The sequence below is a fragment of the Triticum aestivum genome, chromosome 5A (genome assembly GCF_018294505.1).
Source record: "Triticum aestivum cultivar Chinese Spring chromosome 5A, IWGSC CS RefSeq v2.1, whole genome shotgun sequence".
Taxonomy (NCBI): Eukaryota; Viridiplantae; Streptophyta; class Magnoliopsida; order Poales; family Poaceae; genus Triticum; species Triticum aestivum.
The window spans coordinates 420,578,106-420,600,225 of NC_057806.1; the positions used below are offsets into that span (position 1 = coordinate 420,578,106).

A 22,120-nucleotide genomic window follows, 5' to 3' on the forward strand; every position below is an offset into this window, starting at 1 on the left:
AGTCTAGATTAACATGGTGACATTGATTTGCATGTTTAACAACTCTAAAATTGTGTTTAGGGCAGAAAAGTACCAAACCTTAAAAATATGCATACGGGGTTTTACCGGAATTGTTGTTCGTTGTTTCCGACCTCATTTGAACTTGCCTAGATAGGTAGTTATCATTTGCTTCACCCCCTTGCCATGCTAACTAACATTTAGTATTGTTGAGTACCTAACGAGAGAGAACTAAATAAGGCATGTGGTGTTTTTCTTCAATATGCAACTCCATGGCATATTGAGCTCCACTTAATTTGTTGTGTTGTTTGTTGCACGTTGCCATGCCATGCTTCATTAAACCGGACATGCATAATATTTGGTTATGCATCATGCCATGTTTATGTGATGGTTGTTTACTATGTTGTGTGCTTCTTTCCGGTGTTGCTTCTTCGGGTTGGTTCCGATAACGTCGCATTTGTGAGGACCCGTTCGACTACGTTCGTTTATCTTCTTCTTGGAATCATTCTTCTTCCTTGCGGGATTTCAGGAAAGATGACCATACCCTCGAAATCACTTCTATCTTTGCTTGCTAGTTGCCCGCTCTTTTGCTATGCCTATGCTGCGATACCTACCACTTGCTTATCATGCCTCCCATGTTGTTGAGCCAAGCCTCTAACCCACCTTGTCCTAGCAAACCATTGTGTGGCTATGTTACCGCTTTGCTCAGCCCCTCTTATATCGTTGTTAGTTGCAGGTGAAGGTTCGAGCTTGTTCCATGTTGGAACATGGATATTTTGTTGGGATATCACAATATCTCTTATTTAATTAATGCATCTATATACTTTGTAAAGAGTGGAAGGCTCGGCCTTATGCCTGGTGTTTTGTTCCACTCTTGCCGCCCTAGTTTCCGTCATATCGGTGTTATGTTCCTGGATTTTGCGTTCCTTACGCGGTTGGGTTATAATGGGAACCCCTTGACAGTTCGCCTTGAATAAAACTCCTCCAGCAATGCCCAACATTGGTTTTACCATTCGCCACCTAGCCTCTTTTTCCCTTGGGTTTCGCGGACTCAAGGGTCATCTTTATTTTAACCCCCCCCCCCCCCCCCCCCGCGGGCTAGTGCTCCCCTGAGTGTTGGTCCGAACTGAGCTGCCTGCAGGGCCACCTTGAGGAAACTTGAGGGTTGGTTTTACTCGTAGCTAGTCTCATCTGAGTGTGCCCTGAAAACGAGATATGTGCAGCTCCTATCGGAATTTGTCGGCACATTCAGGCGGTGTTGCTGGACTTGTTTTACCATTGTCGAGATGTCTTGTAACCGGGATTCCGAGTCTGATCGGGCCTTCCCGCTAGAAGGAATATCCTTCGTTGACCGTGAGAGCTTGTGATGGGCTAAGTTGGGACACCCCTGCAGGGATTGAACTTTCGAAAGCCGTGCCCGCAGTTATGGGCAGATGGGAATTTGTTAATGTCCGGTTGTAGAAAACCTGAAGTGGATCTTAATTAAAATACATCAACCGCGTGTGTTACCGTGATGGTCTCTTCTCGGCAGAGTCCGGGAAGTGAACACGGTGTTGGAGTAATGCTTGACGTAGGTTGTTCTAGGATCACTTATTGATCATAGTTGTTCAACCGTGCTTTGCCTTCTCTTCTCACTCTCTTTTGCGTATGTTAGCCACCATATATGCTAGTCGCTTGCTGCAGCTCCACCTCATACCTTTTACCCTTCCTATAAGCTTAAATTGTCTTGATCACGAGGGTGTGAGATTGCTGAGTCCCCATGACTCACAGATACTCCCAAAACCAGTTTGCAGGTGCCGTTGAACCGAGCAGGTGATGCAACCAAGCTCACGGAGGAGCTCGATGAAGATCTTGTCCTTTGTGTTGTTTCGTTCTAGTTGATCAGTAGTGGAGCCCAGTTGGGGTCGATCGGGGATCTGTGTAGCATTTGGGGTAGTCTTCTTTTATTTTGGTTCCGTAGTCGGACCTTGATTGTATCTGGTTGATGTAATGCTTTATTCATGTAATTGTGTGAAGTGGTGATTGTAAGCCAACTATGTATCTCTTTCCCTTATGTATTACATGGGTTGTGTGAAGATTACCTCACTTGTGACATTGCTTTCAATGCGGTTATGCCTCTAAGTCGTGCTTTGACATGTGGGAGATATAGCGCATCGAGGGCGTTATATCCTTGTTGAAGTTTAAAACAACACACTTTATGAAAAATCATTGTGGTTTTGATGCGTAGGTAAGAACGGTTCTTGCTAGAAGCTCGTAGCAGCCACGTAAAACTTGCAACAACAAAGTAGATGACGTCTAACTTGTTTTTGCAGGGCATGTTATGATGTGATATTGTCAAGACGTGATTATATAAATTGTTGTATGATATGATCATGTTTTGTAACACAATTATCGGCAACTGGCAGGAGCTATATGGTTGTCGCTTTATTGTTTGAAATGCAATCGCCATGTAATTGCTTTACTTTATCACTAAGCGGTAGCGATAGTCGTGGAAGCAATAGTTTGTGATACGACAACGATGCTACGATGGAGATCAAGGTGTCAAGCCAGTGACGATAGAGATCATGATGGTACTTTGAAGATGGAGATCAAAGGCACAAGATGATGATGACCATATCATGTCACATAATTAGATTGCATGTCATGTTTATCTTTTATGCATCTTATTTTGCTTAGTCGATGGTAGAATTATGAGATGACCTGATGGTGTCCTGGACTAGGGGGTACTCATCACGTCGTCTCCCGATCAGTTGGATTGGGCCGAGGACCCCCGTGGTCGTATACCATGGGCCAGTTCGGACGGCTGCCGCATACAAGGAAGATTCCACAAGACTTGATGATCAAGACAAGGACTCCTCCTCCACCGGCGTATTCGGCTAGGACTCTTGTTATCCTAGGCCTCAGGTGCATTATATAAACCGAGGCCAGGCTAGTCGATAAACTCCATACACAACAATCATACCATACTCTAGCTTCTAGGGTTTAGCCTCCTTGATCTCGTGGTAGATCTACTCTTGTACTACTCATATCATCAATATTAATCAAGCAGGAGTAGGGTATTACCTCCATCGAGAGGGCCCGAACCTGGGTAAAAACATCGTTACCTTGTCTCCTGTTACCATCCGACCTTGACGCACAGTTCGGGACCCCCTACCCGAGATCCGCCGGTTTTGACACCGACATTGGTGCTTTCATTGAGAGTTCCGCTGTGTGATCGATAAAAGGATCGATGGCTCGCCTGCAGATCAACTGCGACTTCGGCATCTTCGTCACCAGCTCGACTGGTCACCTTGGTTCGACTAAGAATTGCGCCCCATGTTTGGATCACCATGTTCGGATGAGGGCCTTCATCAAACATCAACTCCGATCTCTAGCAAGATCACGGAGGAATCATATATGGAGCTCGGGGGCTCAACGTCAACATTGCCCTCAAGCGACCGTACTGTTTTTTGGACAGCAAACTCGTATCTGCCTCCACCACCTCCTCGAGTATCGCTTTGACGATCGCTTTGGTGGAATTGTGAGAAATTGAGTCTATAACAATCCTGGAAAATTTTGTCGAGTTCCGATGGAGGAATCTCTGGCAATCCACGATATACCAGAGGCCTGTCAAATCTGGACGGGAATTTGGATGAGTTTAGGGCGTGGTGTCCAGCTTCTAGCTCGGACGTCCTTTGGAAGATCCAACCGTCGATCGGCTGAGGAATTCCTATATCTACCACCTTTGAAAATTTCAGCTCGATCCGACCGTCCAAACTCCGGGAACCTTCCGATTAGTGCATCACTTTTCGGATCTGTTTTCTACGCGAAAACGAATCCGAACCGAGTTCATCTTTTTTATGAACGGGAATTCGGACATCCCTTTTGAAGGAAGTTTTGTATGGGGTATTGTGTTTTGTTCCCGAACACATCCCACTAACTTTAAAATCTTTTGAACATGATCTTCAACATCAGGCTGGTGTCAAACCAGTCCGGCAATATTACTCCACGGCTGCCGACCTGCGCTAGACACATCGTCACTTTAGCCGAGCTCGACTTCTTCGGATCATCATTTCAGCAAGCCGAACAAGAGTCCGGCATCATGAAGGATAAATCATCATCAACATCACCGCCCCACGGATTACACGGAGCGGGCATACCGGCATCGCCGCACGGTTGCTTCATGAAGCAAGCATCGACCACGTCATGACCAGCATCAATAGGGCCGCACTATTGCTTTCTTCAAGCTGGTGTCCATCACGCCGACCTACTTCGACATCTCGGCTGGACCGGGGGCTTCGCTATCTCTTCATCAACCTACTCCGGACGCTTCGGCATCACTAGCCGACCAACTCCGTCACGTTAGCTGGGCCGAGGGCTTTGCCTCGGCGAGTCAACCTTTACCAGCATTGCCATGCCGTCGTTTTATCACCCATCAGGCAATGGGTGTGCGGAGCGAGTCCCAATTTCGGGAATCATCTTCCTTCGGATTGCTATAACAAATAAACTAGGTCTATCAAATGGTGACCGCATTAACGACGGTCGCATGGTGGTTCGATCAGTTTTCGTACATAGTCCGGCGAACGCCGCATCCGGAGCTCGGACCGACCTGTGAATTCAGGCTTTGCCATGCCTTTACTACATCACACCGACGCCCTGCATCGACATTGACTTCGGCGCCAGGCCATATTTCTTCTATTCCTCACTTTGCATAAATTATTTATTATGCAACATTTTTTTAGTTATCATTATTACTATTATCTCCGGTTTGCACTATTTTTTGTGCATAGGAAAATGATCCGGGGACTTCGGCGTCACTCTGCCGGTCTGCATTGATCGTGCTATGTCACCACTTCGGCGTGTCAAGCTCTCCGCTCCACCACCTTGGGACCGGCTTGAGGGATGGAACCTTGCCCCGCATCAAGCTCGGACCGCGTCATCAATACCGAACACATTAACCAGCTAAGCCGCTTTCATGCTCAAAGCTTTAATTTCTAACTTGCGTTCGGTTCGACCAAGCATTATACCTTTTTGGAAAAAAGTTGCTTGTAAAAATTTCCTTGTCCAAACTTTATTTGTGACGCATAAATTCAAATACCCCGTTTACTTGGGGGCTTCCTTTATGAAGCTTTTCCTCTTGCATATGATTATACTTGTACAGCTTCATTCCTTGTTCGTGTATTACGCCACAATATGCACCATATTGACTTAAGCGATTTGCAAGCTGGGTTGCCTCGCTCCTGTGTTTACCCCTACGTTCCCGGTTGTTCGGCTAGGGAGTAAAGGGAGCACCTCTGCGATTGTCACGATCGGGTCGCCCGAGCCGGACCTCAGACTGGGTGAAGCCGAAAGCTAGCGCTCTTATAGTTTTCAATGATGGTCAGCACACAACGGAACTCATGAGTACAAAAAATCTATTGCACAAGTCTCATAATAACAATGAGCACCGAAGAAATGTATCGGTGGGGGTACTATTTTCTTCAAAGATGCTTCTTACACTTCACGGTAATATAGCATAAGTTCCCTAAGCGCGCTTTGTCTGTTACAGCCTTGTGGCCTGATTGCCTGGTTATTGGAAACACCATCGATATTCTCGACCGATGGAGTACATAACACTTTTCGGTCCTTTACCGAAGAGGGAGAAGCTGACGGTCGGTTAAGACACGTTTAAAGTTCGGTTGAACATAGATATGATATAAGTACTTCGGTACATGCAATCATTCTTCTACCCAAGTCACTTGGGGGCTCTTAAAATTTCTATGAGCTATTTTATAGTAAATGTGTTTTCTTCCTGGTCGTTGCAAAGTCTTTTTCTATTGCTCCTTTTTCGACGTGAGTGTGTGGTCAATAGCCAGATAACCCATTTTCTCGCTAGCGACCGCTCGAGTTTAGTTCGCTAAACTGGTCTAACGAGAAGCACTCCGCCTTCGGGATAGGAGGCTGCAGCCGTAGGCTGACCCGCTTGAAGTCTTGAGATCGGATGTGTAATGTTAAAGCATGACAGAAGCACTCTTTTTTTCTAAGACCAATTTTCGGATTGGCACCGAACACTTGATATTGTTCGGACGTCATGTTTTCACTGACGTTTCTTGGTTTTCCAAGCTTTTTGGCACTTTTAAACTACTTGTGTGTTTTCAACATTAGTCTCGCAGTGCAACGCCGGACACCTTTAGGGATTCGGCAAAAACATTCTCGGATATTGCTATATATGCATCGGTTTCGAATTGTGTCTTCGGTCAATAGTTGGGTTGCCCGGCTCCTGTGCTTGCCTCCTACGTTCCGCTTTGTTCGGCTAGGTCCGCAAAGGGAGAACCACTCCAATTGTGCTTCCAGCTCACATGGTCAAGCACCTCAGTGGAGAAAGCCGAAAACTGACCGTCACAATAGGCGTAAACTGGTCAGCGATCCGATGACTATATTAAATGACGGGCCGTTCATAACATTGGCCGAAGTGTTTTCGGCTTGACCTCGGATGTCAACGAACACTAACCGAGGGCTCATAGCTAGCTTCCCCAGTGTAAAGCTCCTACGACTAAGCGAAAGTTATAAAGCCCGCATATCTGGTTGCCTCGTTTCTGCTAACACAACCGCCTTCGGGCACCGAGACGTCGGCTAAGGGTTGTTCTGTTAGTGCGGAAACACCCTGCGTAGTATCTACCAAGGGGTAGAAGCCGACGATGGGCCACTTTCACCTGATAAACGGTCACAATGGAGTCAAATAATGATGTAAAGTACTTGGATACATAGAATCATTACACATAATCTGTGATTTTCTTCTGGATATCGATCCTTAATTTGGCCACCCGTGCCCACATTAAGGCTCGGGGGCTACTAGGCTTCATGCTCATTATTTATAAATATTAAAGGGGCACATCGATCCCCTGATCTGGTGTTGCCACCCGACCAGTGTCTCGGGGGCTACTGCATTGCCTATTTCGATGCAGAAAATTCCAACTGCCAAGTGTTCGGCTTGACCGAACTATGGGCAAACATGTCTTCGGATAACAATAGGTACCATTTGGAACTATCCGACGTCAAGCTAAATAAATTACGACAACTTTTCAAGACCCTCTTTCAAGGGCCCGTTCGCCGATCACTATTATCTCTAATATATTACACTGCGTTTCTATTCCTATGTATGCTGCCGAGCTAGGAATTGATCCTCAGGCCGATTTCGCGCATCGACCTGAGTCTCAGGGGCTACTGGGAACAACGGTTTTTATGCTTTCCTTCAGGTGCATCTCGGGTTTTAGACAGATACACACCTTGAGGGCTACTGGATATACATCGGCAGAGAATAAACTGCACCAGTTAAAAATATTCATAAAAAATCAGCCCGCTGTCGGGTGGTGCACCACCTCGGAAGCAGTCCGGCATAAAGCTCGGGCGCCAGTGGCTGGCTCTATAGAGGGCAATTCCGGCATTAAGCTTGGCTAAACTCCTTCAACTTTTTTGGACCAAGATGATCTATGACTTCTTGGATACAGTTCGGCATTGGAGCTCGGATACATAGTCCGGCGTTGGAGCTCGGATACATTCCGGCATTAGAGCTGGGAAGCGGTCCGACATTGGAGCTTGGACGCAAGAGGACACTGCCTCCCGGGAACAACTTCAAACCCGAGGTGTGGCATAAAAACAACAAGGCATTGATAAAGGTCGGAAACTTAAAGGGGCTCCTCGGATACCCGACGCGTAAACTCGTGAATGCATTTCGACGACCCTCAAGATCGAAGATTTGTTGAACTAGTTTTCAAGACCGTCAACCGAAGATGAAGAACAGTTCGGAAGAATCGAGGAGCGTCCCTAACTTGGAGACCGGTTCAGGGGGCTACAGACGGTGTCCTGGACTAGGGGGTACTCATCACGTCGTCTCCCGATCAGTTGGATTGGGCCGAGGACCCCCATGGCCGTATACTCATGGGCCAGTTCGGACGGCTGCCGCATACAAGGAAGATTCCACAAGACTTGGTGATCAAGACAAGGACTCCTCCCCCACCAGCGTATTCGACTAGGACTCTTGTTATCCTAGGCCTCAGGTGCATTATATAAACCGAGGCCAGGCTAGTTGATAAACTCCATACACAACAATCATACCATAGGCTAGCTTCTAGGGTTTAGCCTCCTTGATCTCGTGGTAGATCTACTCTTGTACTACCCATATCATCAATATTAATCAAGTAGGAGTAGGGTATTACCTCCATCGAGAGGGCCTGAACCTGGGTAAAAACATCGTTACCTTGTCTCATGTTACCATCCGGCCTTGACACACAGTTCGGGACCCCCTACCCGAGATCCGCCGGTTTTGACACCGACATGACCCCTTACTAAAATTTCAATATAAAAGTGTTCTCCATGAGTATGCACCGTTGCGACAGTTCTTCGTGCTGAGACACCACGTGATGATCAGGTGTGATAAGCTCTACATTCACATACAACGGGTGCAAGCCAGTTTTGCACATGCAGAATACTCGGGTTAAACTTGATGAGCCAATCATATGCAGATATGGCCTCGAAACACTGAGGCCGAAAGGTCGAACGTGAATCATATAGTAGATATGATCAACATAGTGATGTTCACCATTGAAAGCTACTCCATCTCACGTGATGATTGGACATGGTTTAGTTGATTTGGATCACGTGATCATTTAGATGACTAGAGGGATGTCTATCTAAGTGGGAGTACTTAAGTAATATGATTAATTGAACTTTAATTTGTGATGAACTTAAAGTAACTATGTTGTAGATCAATAGCTCGTGATGTATCTCCTCGTTTATTTTTGATATGTTCCTAGAGAAAAACTATGTTGACAGATGATAGTAGCAATGATGCGGACTAGGTCCGTGATCTAAGGATTATCCTCATTGCTGCACAGAAGAATTATGTCCTTGATGCACCACTAGGTAACGGACCTATTGCAGGAGCAGATGCAGACGTTATGAACGTTTGGCAAGCTCGGTATGATGACTACTTGATAGTTTTGTGCGCCATGCGTTACGGCTTAGAACCGGGACTTCAAAAATGTTTTGAACGCCATGGAGCATATAAAATGTTCCAAGAGTTGAAATTGGTATTTCAGACTCATGCCCGAGTCGAGAGGTATGATACCTCTGACAAGTACTTTACCTACAAGATGGAGGAGAATAGCTCAACCAGTGAGCATGTGCTCAGATTGTCTGAGTACTACAATTGCTTGAATCAAGTGGGAGTTAATCTTCTAGATAAAATAGTGATTGACAGAGTTCTCTAGTCACTATCACCAAGTTACTCACTGGTGCGTGTCGGTCCAAAGCAAACGGTTTTTAACCCCTTTCCGCGACGGCATCTGGAACCGTCGCCAAGTGAGTGTGGGCGATAGGGGGGGTCCTTCCCACACGACCCAGAAACCGTTCGGGATATGCCCTCCTGGCACACACGTTCGGCAAAATGAGGTCGTGTGCGACCGGCGAGCGCTCAAATACGGAAATACGTATAGTAGAGCTAAAAATACAATTATACGGCAAAATTGTTTCTGTTCACAAGTAAATCCCACACAGTCAGTCCCCACTAAACATTTTCGTTCATATGTACATCCCACACAGTCGCTCCAAGGAAAACGTTTTTGTTCACAGGTACAACACACACAAATTTTCCCGTTAAATCATTTGTGATAGCATTTCCATTGCACACGATATTAATAATTTTATCATTTGCGTTATTGAATGCATCACACAGGGTGCGTAGAAAGAAACTGTGTGGCAAAGATCCTTATCAGTTTCCTCACTTGATGCTTGTTCATCAATATCTCATTGCCCCATACGCAAAAAGGGTTGATGCGTGGATCCTTGCCAATGGCATATGTACCTACAAGAAACATGTCAATATTAGAAGCTAACTAGTGTCCATGCCTGGATCTATATGCACTACATTATGGAACAACGGGGTGAGTACAAGCCGAAGGATGAAGCTAACCTCGGCGGAAAATGGTGGCCACTCTCGTTGTTGTCCTGCATAAGTAGTGGAAAGGCATGATCAGTACAACAATCTTAACATAAAACATATATAGCAAAGGTAAACAACATCATCTCGAAATGATAGATTCAATGTGTTGGTTTCAGCATGTTGTTAAAGCAGATATAAAATGGAAGGCAATGTTACCGACAGCAGGCTTAGCAGCCATCAAATATTGCAATTCAAACTGGTATTGTTGAAAATGAATAGAACGTAGGTAATGCTTAAACATCACACTGGATAAATGTGTAAACACTACAAGAAATATGTCAACTTGTGACCACCACTATTGGTCACTGAAAGGTCATGGTTTTTCATTTGCGACCTTTTTGTGACCAAAAACAGAAGGTCAAAAGCTGGCGGTCATAAACTGACTATAGCGACCTTTCTTCTGGAATGGCTGAAGACGTTTACGACGAAAATAAGCCTATTGTTCTGTTTTGGTCACTAGCAACCTCCCCAGGCCACGTAGGCATCCAGCGTGGCAAGCTGATGTGGCACAAGATTCAGCCCGGTCCAATTCGGTTTTCTACATGGGCCTAGCCCAACAATTCGGCCCATTTATGATTTTTTTCCTAAATTTTTTTGGGCCTATTCTATCATGGGCCTTTACCTTTCCACATAGTCCATTTCCTTTTCGTTTCTATTTTCTATTTGAGTCGAGGCCTGCTTATAGTTATTCTGAATAGCTTTTCAGCTCAGGTTATTTTGGGCCATGGCATCTTAATAGTACAAGTATATTTGGGACGTGACCACTATCAGGTCCAGTAAGAACATTTTTCTAGAGAATTTACTGTTCAAGTAAAATGTACACAACACATTAGAGGAAAATAGCACATACAACAGTAGATAAAATTTCATTACACTCCTACTACAGCTCACTACAACATAGACAGTACATGATACTTCATCCTTCAATTTTTTTACCAAGCACTAGACAAGTACATCTCACTTAAAATAAACAGTATTGTTCTCGGAAGCAAAATACGCCACCACACGCCATGGTGCGCCATCTTACTCGATCTGGCCTCAAGGAGCTAGCAGCGCTGCTTGCTCCTTTGGCTGAGAGCTCCTTGCTGTAGAGGATGGCTGAAACTCGGATGCAAAGCTCCCTGCACATGACATATTGTGTCAATGCTTGCAGCAACAAAAAGAACTCACCTACCATAGAACTTGCACAGTAATGTATCAACCACCAAACTGTATGAAACAAAAACAAACGAGAGGGGGAGGAGTTTATACCTGATCTTCTTGAGCCTCTGCCCAAGCAAAAGCATCATCCAAGTTAATCGTCTAAACAAGAACACTCCTTAAGATTCTAGAAATGGACCAACACAGTAGTATTGAAGCTATGCGGGGATCTTTGTGAAGCAGTTTATCGCTTCTTGGAGACACCAACAGTCTTCCCTCTCCTGCCGGTAGTCTTGGTGTGCTGACCACGGATACACACGCCCCAGTAGTGACGCAGACCATGATGGTTCCTGGGAAAGAGAGCAATGTCTCAAGCATAAGTGATGGCTCATACATCTATGCACTAAGGAAAAATGCTACTGCAACAGTGAAGTTTTAAGGAATCAGGCATCAACATACATCTATTGGAAACAAAGCATTGATATACAAATCAGCAGGGTCACATACAAGGTACACTAGAAGGGTATACATGAATACATTGACAATCATCAATACTAGATTGCAAGACATAACAATTATGTACCTAAGCAAGTCAACAAGGGCCTAGGGCAGGATATAAAATCTGGATACAAGTAATAGACAAACTACGATGTAAATACTACAGTGGCATTAGTACTAGGACATCAAAAAATACTATGTAAATATTACAGTGGCCAAACGGGTGGTGGATTAACACCAACAATGTGCATCGCACAGAAGAATTAAGATAGCTAAAAATATGATGATTACTGTAGGTTCTCAAGAATTCAGCATTGTACCCATAAGTGATGTCACTATAATAATTAGTGGCAGATAGCGATTGAGTAGTGTAGAGGAATTATAAAAAGGGATACACATCCTTAAGTTACTTTCTCAAACTAAATTATATAGATATAGAAATATAATGTAGAACATACAGTGTACTATCAAAGCAACCAGAACCTTGTAAAAGTTTTTGTTCATGCAGGCATTGGCATACACATCCGTACATGTAGGCTTATTTAGTACCGCTAGAACAAAATACATAACACACAGTTTGCACACATGCCAAGGCAAAGGGGAGCATTGCTTCATTGCTTGATAGTTGATATATATGCCATCAAAAGAGCAGAATAATAGCCAGTCTAAGTGAGCTAGCCAAATATAGGTGCAGTGCAGTAGTCATCATTGCATTATAAAATAAGCCAGTAGTCAATCGGCTAAAAAAGTGGAAGTAGCTCAAAAACAACCAGAACATCTGTCCAGGTGACCCGTCTGGAGTAGCGCGTAGTAGAGCACCTGCACCCTCCATCCACGCACATACGAATCAGTCAACAAGTCCATCAACAAGAAAGGGGTCGAGATTTCAATGTGGGGAGGAAGCAGCTGACCGTCCAAAGAAGACATGCCAGTTATAGATGCAGAGTTAGGCACACTCGATTGTCAATCGCCATCGCTGCTGGCGCCGCCCGGATCGGGGTGTCATGGAGGAAGTGATCTGAAGCATAAAAACTAAGCAAAATTAAAAGCATCAGCCGCTAGAAGCATGTAGGCAATAGTACTGCATAATATTTAGAGCAAAAGACGTTTTATATTTTGAGACAGAGGGAGTATTATATAGTTCATCAAACCCATGTCAAATTAATCTAAAAAATGAATTACTAAACCTGCCTGACTAAATCAAACTCAAACCAATGCATCAATCGACACTAGCAGTAGTACACTGAAGAAATCGACACTGAACGGAGGCAATTAATATGTACAGCTAGCACCCATTTGCCTATATTCTGCACTTGAATTCAAACCAATCACTCTATTCCAGAAGATGCATGTACATGCATGCAGCTAGCACGCACCGTCAGCTAGCAACGAGGCGAGGCTAGTTTGAAATGAAGGGGAAGCACAACAGAAATCCAGCTGCGCCTGAGAGTAGCAGTTGGTAAACCGTGCATGCGTATGCGTGGACACCATGGTCGTTGAGCAAGCACCGAGCTCCTGCCATGGACGTCGATCTAAACTAGCATCACAAATATGCCTCGCTGCAAGAACTAGCTAAACATGCATAACCATTAAGAAAAAAGCTCCTGCAATGCATGAAAACACCTGAATGCAGATCGAGCTAGCTAGGTAGGCAACTACAGAGAAGAGATCAACATCTGCTGAAGATCTTATAAAGATCAACATCAAGTTACCATACACACAGAGGATCGCACCAAACAACCGGGCTCCACAACCACGAAGAAGATTAGTGGGAGATCACGGAACAGAGCAGTAGTAAAATGGAGTACCAAGCATCCAAATTCATAGGACAGATAAACATAACAGTAAGGCCACTTATTCTTGATTCAACAGTACTGGATTAATTTGTCATACCACTTCTTCTTGGTGAATGGATCCACACTACAAAACCACGAGAAACAAGGCCAGAAACCGGATCATCTCATGACGAAGGAAGAGGAGATGAAACAGATCCTAAATCATATGCCTAACACCTACAAAACAAGCAAAAGCATCAAATCGAGGCAACCTGAACTGGCGGACATCGCATGGTGGGAGATGAGTCAGCGGCACGCGTCGCTGGAAGCAGTGCTCTCACCGGCACCTTCCTTGGCCAGCTCAACAGAGCCCGCGTTGGCCGCCCTTTGGACGCCTGCGCCACCGCCCTCCGTGCCGGAGCCGGCGGCCCCGGCGATAGTGGCAACCTCCTCCTCCTGGACGTGGCGGTCGTCCGTGTCGAGCGACGAGTGCGGGCGCTTCTGTGCGGGCATTCCGGCCGCCTGGCTGCCCTCCCCGCTCCTTGGCGTGGCGCTCGTCGCAGGGGAGAGGATGGTCGGGCGCGTGCGGGCGGGCGGAGGATTGAGAGGGAGGAGGCAGGTGGTGGGTGGAGGTGGGTCGAGTCGAGGGGGAGGCGGATTGAGACGGATTTGGGGAGCGCGAGAAGGCGGCTCCAGATGGATCTGGGGAGCGCGAGGTGGGTGGAGTCTGTTCTGGGGAGCGCGTGCGTGAAGGACCGGCGGTGGGGAAAAGGGAGCGCCGGCGATGGGGAGAAGGTAGTGGCGGCGGGTGTAAGAAGGGAGCAGCGGCGAGGGGGGGGGGAAGAAGGGAGCGGCGGCGGCATACGAGAGATGTGCTAGGGTTTCATGGGTGGACGAGGGTGAGAGGGATGAGAGAGGCACGGGGTGATTCGGGAGGGGGATGAGAGCGACGAGGGCTACCGAGGGCTACCGTTCGATCCGGAGCATCCGACGGTGCTTAATCCATGATCCGCGTGATATGTTTTTGGACCAATCACAACGCAGTATCTCTTCGATGGTGTTATGACCATTTAAATTGGTCGTGATCGATTAAAAATAAGATGCTAAATCATGTCAGCTTTTTTACGGCCTAGAAAATTTATAAAAATAAATAGAAAAGAAAACCGTTAGCATTGTGTCACCAAGTGTGATCTACGTTTCAGTAAAAATAACAAACTTTGAATAATACAAATATCTCTAAAAGGTATTATCCAAAATGAGTGTTTTTAAGACAATCACTTTTCGAGAGCCCAAAATTAGTTTTTTTTTGTGAAGGACCTACAATATATTTGTTGAAAAATTGGACCAAATCAATTTTCTAAAATACTGGGCCATGTTTAATGCACAATTGACCAAATGGTTGGGTGTCAAAAGTTTTGATCCACCTCTGGTGAAAAAGACAAATTCCACTGATTCAGCTGGAAGCGGGTCAAATTTGAACTACAGCTGCCTCATAGTTTGCTCTTTATTTTTTACAAAAATCATTTCTAGGTACATAAGTATCTATTTAATCATAGAAACACCAAAAAAATTCTAAGATTCAACCACTAGCTAGGAACGGTCATTCCCGCCGTTTTGACCGCATTTTGAAACGGGCATAAAAAATTCAAAAAAAAATCAAAGAATTGGGAAACCTTCAAATTGTGTCATTATATGTGGCCAAGTTCCTAGGAAAAATAATAAACTTGTAATATGGCAATTATTTTAAAAAAGTGTTCTCAAAAACGAGCTATCACGTGTGGAGATCAATGGCTTTCAAGCCAAATGATCAATCTTATGGCCACATCCATGGCATAGTTTGTTCAAATGATCTCATATTGTGCACAAGGGTGCATATTGGAATGACAAACAATGTTGCCTAAGGAAGTTGTCACTTTCTTTGGACGAAAAAACCATTTTCCATTTTTTGAGTGCCAAAAAGGAGGTTTTTTGTGAAGGACCTACCAAATAATTGTTGCAAAATTGGACCAAATCATTTTTCTAAAATACTAGGCCATATTTAATGCACAATTGACCAAATGGTTGGGTGTAAAAAGTTTTGATCCACCTCTCATGAAAAAGACAAATTTCCGCCGATTTAGTTGGAAGCGGGTCAAATTTGAACTGTAGCTACCTTGTAGTTTGCTCTTTATTTTTAAAAAAAATCATTTCTAGGTACATAAGTATCTATTTAATCATAGAAACACAAAAAAACTTCCAAGATTCAACCACTAGCTAGGAACGGTCTATCCGCCGTTTTGACCGCATTTTGAAACGGGCATAAAAAATTCAAAAAAATCAAAAAATTGGGAAACCTTCGTGTCGGTGTCAAAACCGGCGGATCTCGGGTAGGGGGTCCCGAACTATGCGTCTAGGCCGGATGGTAACAGGAGACAAGGGACACGATGTTTTTTACCCAGGTTCGGGCCCTCTCGATGGAGGTAATACCCTACTCCTGCTTGATTAATATTGATGATATGGGTAGTACAAGAGTAGATCTACCACGAGATCAAGGAGGCTAAACCCTAGAAGCTAGCCTATGGTATGATTGTTGTATATATTGTGTATCTATCGACTAGCCTGGCCTCGGTTTATATAATGCATCGGAGGCCTAGGATAACAAGAGTCCTAGCCGAATACGCCGGTGAGGAGAAGTCCTTGTCTTGATCGCCAAGTCTTGTGGTATCTTCCTTGTATGCGGTAGCCGTCCGAACTGGCCCATGAGTATACGGCCACGGGGGTCCTCGGCCCAATCTAATAGATCGGGAGACGACGTGGTGAGTACCCCCTAGTCCAGGACACCGTCAGTAGCCCCTTGAACCGGTCTTCATGTTAGGGACGCTCCTCGATTCTTCCGAACTGTTCTTCATCTTCGGTTGCCGGTCTTGAAAACTGGTTCAACAAATCTTCTTTATCTTCGATCTTGAGGATCGCCGAAATGCATTCGACGAGTTTACACGTCGTGTATCCGAGAAGCCCCTTTAAGTTTTCGGCCTTTATCAATGCCTTGTTTATTTTTATGCCACACCTCGGGTTTGAAGTTATTCCCGGGAGGCAGGGTCCTCTTGTGTTCGAGCTCCAACGCCGGACTGCATTCGAGGTATCTTTTGCAACCGAGCACCAACGCCGGACCGCTTCCCAGCTCTAGCGCCGGAATGTATCCGAGCTCCAACGCCAGACTATGTATCCGAGCTCCAACGCCGGACTGTATATCCGAGCTCCAACGCCGAAATATATCCGAGCTCCAATGCCGGACTGTGTCCAGGCTCCAATGCCGGACTATATCCGAGGTGTCATATCACCTTGGTTCAAAAAAGTTGAAGGAGTTTAGCCGAGCTTAATGTCGGAAATGCCCTCTATGGAGCCAGCCACTAGCGCCCGAGCTTTATGCCGGACTGCTTCCGAGGTGGTGCACCACCCCGACTATGGGCCGATTTTTTGTCAATATTTTTTATTGGTGCAATTTATTCTCTGCCGAGATATATAGCAAGTAGCCCTCAAGGTGTTTATCGGTCTAAAACCCGAGATGCACATGAAGGATGACATAAGACCGCTGATCCCAGTAGCCGCTGAGACTCAGGTTGATTTGCAAAATCGGCCCGAGGATCAAGTCCTAGCTCGGTAGAATACTTCGGGACAGAAAAGCGGCGTGCTCAGTCCTCAAGACTCAGGTTGGGTGCGGCCGACCAACCTGAGGATCAAAATCTCCTCGGAAACTATATTGCACATAAATTTTTCTGCATTGGACAAGCAATGCAGTAGCCCCTGAGACACTGGTCGGGTGGCAACACCAGATCAGGGGATCGATGTGCCCCTTTAATATTTATAAATAATAAGCCCGAAGCCCAGTAGCCCCCGAGCCTTAATGCGGGCACGGGTGGCCGAATTAAGGATCAATATCCATAGTAAAATCACAAATTATGTGTAATGACTCTATGTATCCAAGTACTTTACGTCATTAATGCTCGGATCCGCATTGTACAAAACTTTGTTGACCGACCATCGGCTTCCACCTCCTTGGCCAGTAGCCGAGGAGTGTTTGTCCTACTTTATAAAGCCTTTATGAGGGCAAAGATTTACGACAAACAAGGCAATCTGGCCACACGGTTTTATAAACAAAGGTACACAGAGAGATATGTTATATTACTATTTAACAGAAGAAATGTATTCCAAAGAAAATAGTCCCGCTATCGGTTCCTTTCTTTGGGTTGTCATGCTAAGCATGATCATGAAACCTCAGCTCGAATGTAAGAGCAAAATATCAAGGATTTAATTTGGGAGGCCAGTTAATAGCCCCCGGTAGTGTTCAGCGACAGTCGAGGTCAAGCCGTAAACACTTCGGCCAATGTTATGAATGGCCCGTCATAGTCATCGGATCGCTGACCAGTTTACGCTTATTGTGACAGTCAGTTTTCGGCTTTCTCCACTAAGGTGCTTAACCATGTGAGCTGGAAGCACAATCACAGTGGTTCTCCCTTTGCACGCCTAGCTGAACAAAACGGAACGTAGGAAGCAAGTGCAGGAGCCGGGCAACCCAACTATTGACCGAAGACACAATTTGAAACCGATGCATATATAGCAATATGTGAGAATGTTTTTGCCGAATCCCTAAAGGTGTCCGGCGTTGCACTGCGAGACTAATGCTAGAAAAGCACAAATAGTTTAAAAGTGCCAAAAAGCTTGGAAAACCAAGAAACATCAGTAAAAACATGACGTCCAAACAAGATCAAGTGTTCGGTGCCAATCTGAAAATTGGTCTTAGAAAAAAGAAGTGCTTCTGTCGTGCTTTAACATGATACATCCTATCTCAAGACTTCGAGCGGGTCAGCCTACGGCTTCAACCTCCTATCCCGAGGGCGGAGTACTTCTCATCAGGCCAGTTTAGCAAACTAAACTCTAGCGGCTTTGAGAGAGAAATTAGGCTCCCCGGCTAGTGACCGCACACTCGCGTCGAAAAAAGGAGTGATAAATAATAATAATAGAACTTTGCAACGACTAAGAAGAAGAACACTTATTATAAAATGGCTCAAATAAACTTAAGAGCCCCCAAGTGACTTGGGTAGAAGAATGATTGCATGTACCTAAGTACTTATATCATATCTATGTTCAACCGAACTTTAAACGCATCTTAACCGACCGTCGGCTTCTCCCTCTTTGGTTAAGGACCGAAAAGTGTTATGTACTCCATCGGTCGAGAATATCGGCGGTGTTTCCAATAACCAGGCAATCAGGCCATAAGGCTGTAACAGACAAAGCGCGCTCAGGGAACTTATGCTATATTACTGCGAAGAGTAAGAAGCATCTTCGAAGAAAATAGTACCCCCACCGATACCTTTCTTCGGTGCTCATTGTTATTATGAGACTTGTGCAGTAGATTTTTTGTACTCATGAGTTCCGTTGTGTGCCGACCATCATTGAATAACTATAAGAGTGCTAGCTTTCGGCTTCACCCAGTCTGAGGTCCGGCTCGGGTGACCCGATCGTGACAATCGCAGAGGTGCTCCCTTTACTCCCTAGCCGAACAATCGGGAACATAGGGGTAAACACAGGAGCGAGGCAACCCATCTTGCAAATCGCTTAAGTCAATGTGGTGCATATTGTGGCATAATACACGAACAAGGAACGAAGTCGTACAAGTATAATCATATGCAAGAGGAAAAAGCTTCATGAAGGAAGCCCCCAAGTAAACGGGGTATTTGAATTTGTGCGTCACAAACAAAGTTTGGACAAGGAAAAAATTTTACAAGCAACTTTTTTCCAAAAAAGTATAATGCTTGGTCGAGCCGAACACAAGTTAAAAATTTAAAACTTTGAGCATGAAGGCAACTTAGCTGGTTAATGTGTTCGGTATTGATGACGCGGTCCAAGCTTGATGCGGGACAAGGTGCCATCCCCAAGCCGGTCCCGAGGCGGCGGAGCAAAGAGCTCGGCACTCCGAAGTGGTGACATAGCACGGTCAATTGCAGGCCAGCAGAGTGATGCCGAAGTCCCCGACATGGGGTAATGAAGTGTTGACGAAGCCCCCCGTCCAGCCGAGGTGACGCCAAAGAATATAGTCCAGTTGGATCATTTTCCTGTGCCACATAAAATAGTGCAAACCGGAGATAATAGTAATAATGATAATTAAAAAAATGTTGCATAATAAATAATTTATGCAAAGTGAGGAATAGAAGAAATATGGCCTGGCGCCGAAGTGAATGTCAATGCAGGGCGTCGGCGTGATGTAGTAAAGGCGTGGCAAAGCCTGAATTCGCAGGTCGGTCCGAGCTTCGAGTGCGGCGTTCGCCGGACTATGTACGGAAACTGACCGAACCACCATGCGACTGCCGTTAATGCGGCCACCATTTGATAGATCTGTGTTCATATGACGGACAACCCAGAGTAATAATTCCTTGGGAAAAATGAACCCAAACAAGCAAAAAAATACTGGGATTAATAGCACCTGGTTTATTTGTTGTAGCAATCCGAAGGAAGGTGATTCCTAAAATAGGGACCCGCTCCGCACACCCATTGCTTGATGGGCGATAAAACGACGGCATGGCAATGCTGGTAAAGGTTGACTCGCCAAGGCAAAGCCCTTGGCCCAGCTAACGTGATGGAGCTGGTCGGCTAGTGACGCCGAAGTGTCCGGAGTAGGTTGATGAAGAGATGGCGAAGCCCCCGGTCCAGCCGAGATGTCGAAGCCTCGACGTCAGCCGATGAGTCGAAGTAGGTCGGCGTGATGAACACCAGCTTGAATAAGCAATAGTGCGGCCCTGTCGATGCAGGTCGTGACGTGGTCGATGCCGGCTTGATGAAGCGACCGTGCGACGATGCCGGTATGCCCGCTCCCTGTAATCTGTGGGGCGGCGATGTCGATGATGATTTATCCTTCACGATGCCGGACTCTTGTTCGGCTTGCCGAGATGATGATCCGAAGAAGTTGAGCTCGGTTAAAGTGACGACGTGTCTAGCGCAGGTCGGCAGCCGTGGAGTAATATTGCCGGACTGGTTTGACACCAGTATGATGTTGAAGATCATGTTCAAAAGATCTTAAAGTTAGTGGGGTGTGTTTGGGAACAAAACACAATACCCAATACAAAACTTCCTTCGAAAGGGATGTCCGAAATCCCGTTCATAAAAAATATGAACTCGGGTCGGATTCGTTTTCGCGCAGAAAATAGATCCAAAAAGTGATGCACTAATGGGAAGGTTCCCGGAGTTTGGACGGTCGGATCGAGCCGAAATTTTGAGAGGTGGTAGATATAGGAATTCTGCAGCCGATCAACAGTTGGATCTTCCAAAGGACGTCCGAGCTAGAAGCTGGACACCATGCCCTAAACTCATCCAAATTCCCGTCCAGATTTGACAGGGCTCCGATATATCGTGGATTGCCAGAGATTCCTCCATCGGAACTCGACGAAAGTTTCCAGGGTTGTTGTAGACTCAATTCCGCACAATTCCACCAAAGCGATCGTCAAAGAGATACTCAAGGAGGTGGTGGTGGCAAATACGAGTTCACTGTCCAGAAAAATAGCACGGTCGCTTGAGGGCAATGTTGACGTTGAGCCCCCGAGCTCCATAGATAATTTCTCCGTGATCTTGATAGAGATCGGAGTTGATGTTTGATGAAGGCCCTCGTCCGAACATGGTGATCCGAACACGGGGCGCAATTCTTGGTCGAACCAAGGTGACAAGTCGAACTGTGACGAAGACGCCGAAGTCGTAGTTGATCTGCAGGCGAGCCATTGATCCTTTTGTCGATCACACAGCGGAACTCTCAATGAAAGCACCAATGTCGGTGTCAAAACCGGCGGATCTCGGGTAGGGGGTTCCGAACTGTGCGTCTAGGCCGGATGGTAACAGGAGACAAGGGACACGATGTTTTTTACCCAAGTTCGGGCCCTCTCAATGGAGGTAATACCCTACTCCTGCTTGATTAATATTGATGATATGGGTAGTACAAGAGTAGATCAACCACGAGATCAAGGAGGCTAAACCCTAGAAGCTAGCCTATGGTATGATTGTTGTATATATTGTGTATCTATCGACTAGCCTGGCCTCGGTTTATATAATGCACTGGAGGCCTAGGATAACAAGAGTCCTAGCCGAATACGCCGGTGGGGAGAAGTCCTTGTCTTGATCGCCAAGTCTTGTGGGATCTTCCTTGTATGCGGTAGCCGTCCGAACTAGCCCATGAGTATACGTCCACGGGGGTCCTCGGCCCAATCTAATAGATCGGGAGACGACATGGTGAGTACCCCCTAGTCCAGGACACCGTCACTTCGCATTGTGTCATTATATGTGGCCAAGTTCCTAGGAAAAATAACAAACTTGTAATATGGCAATTATTTTAAAAAAGTGTTCTCAGAAACGAGCTATCACGTGTGGAGATCAGTGGCTTTCAAGCCAAATGATCAATCTTATGGCCACATCCATGGCATAGTTTGTTCAAATGATCTCATATTATGCACAAGGGTGCATATTGGAATGGCAAACAATGTTTCCTAAGGAAGTTTTCATTTTCTTTGGACGAAAAAACCATTTTCCATTTTTGACTGCCCAAAAGGAAGTTTTTTTGTGAAGGACCTACCAAATAATTGTTGCAAAATTTGACAAAATCAATTTCCGAAAATACTAGGACATATTTAATATACAATTGACAAGATGATTGGGTGTAAAATGTTTTTATCCACCTCTCGTGAAAAAGACAAATTTCCGCCGATTTAGTTGGAAGCGGGTCAAATTTGAACTG

At 45.5% G+C, this 22,120-nt stretch overlaps 1 long non-coding RNA gene across 1 annotated transcript; it reads right to left on the reverse strand.

The window, feature by feature from the left end:
• Positions 1–11,359: 11,359 nt before the first annotated feature.
• On the reverse strand, positions 11,360–12,555 carry LOC123107044 (uncharacterized). Its single transcript, XR_006451576.1, has 3 exons — positions 12,505–12,555; positions 12,364–12,419; positions 11,360–11,445 (listed from the first exon to the last, which is right to left on the reverse strand). It is a non-coding gene; the product is annotated as an uncharacterized lncRNA (long non-coding RNA).
• Between the last annotated feature and the right edge of the window lie 9,565 nt (positions 12,556–22,120).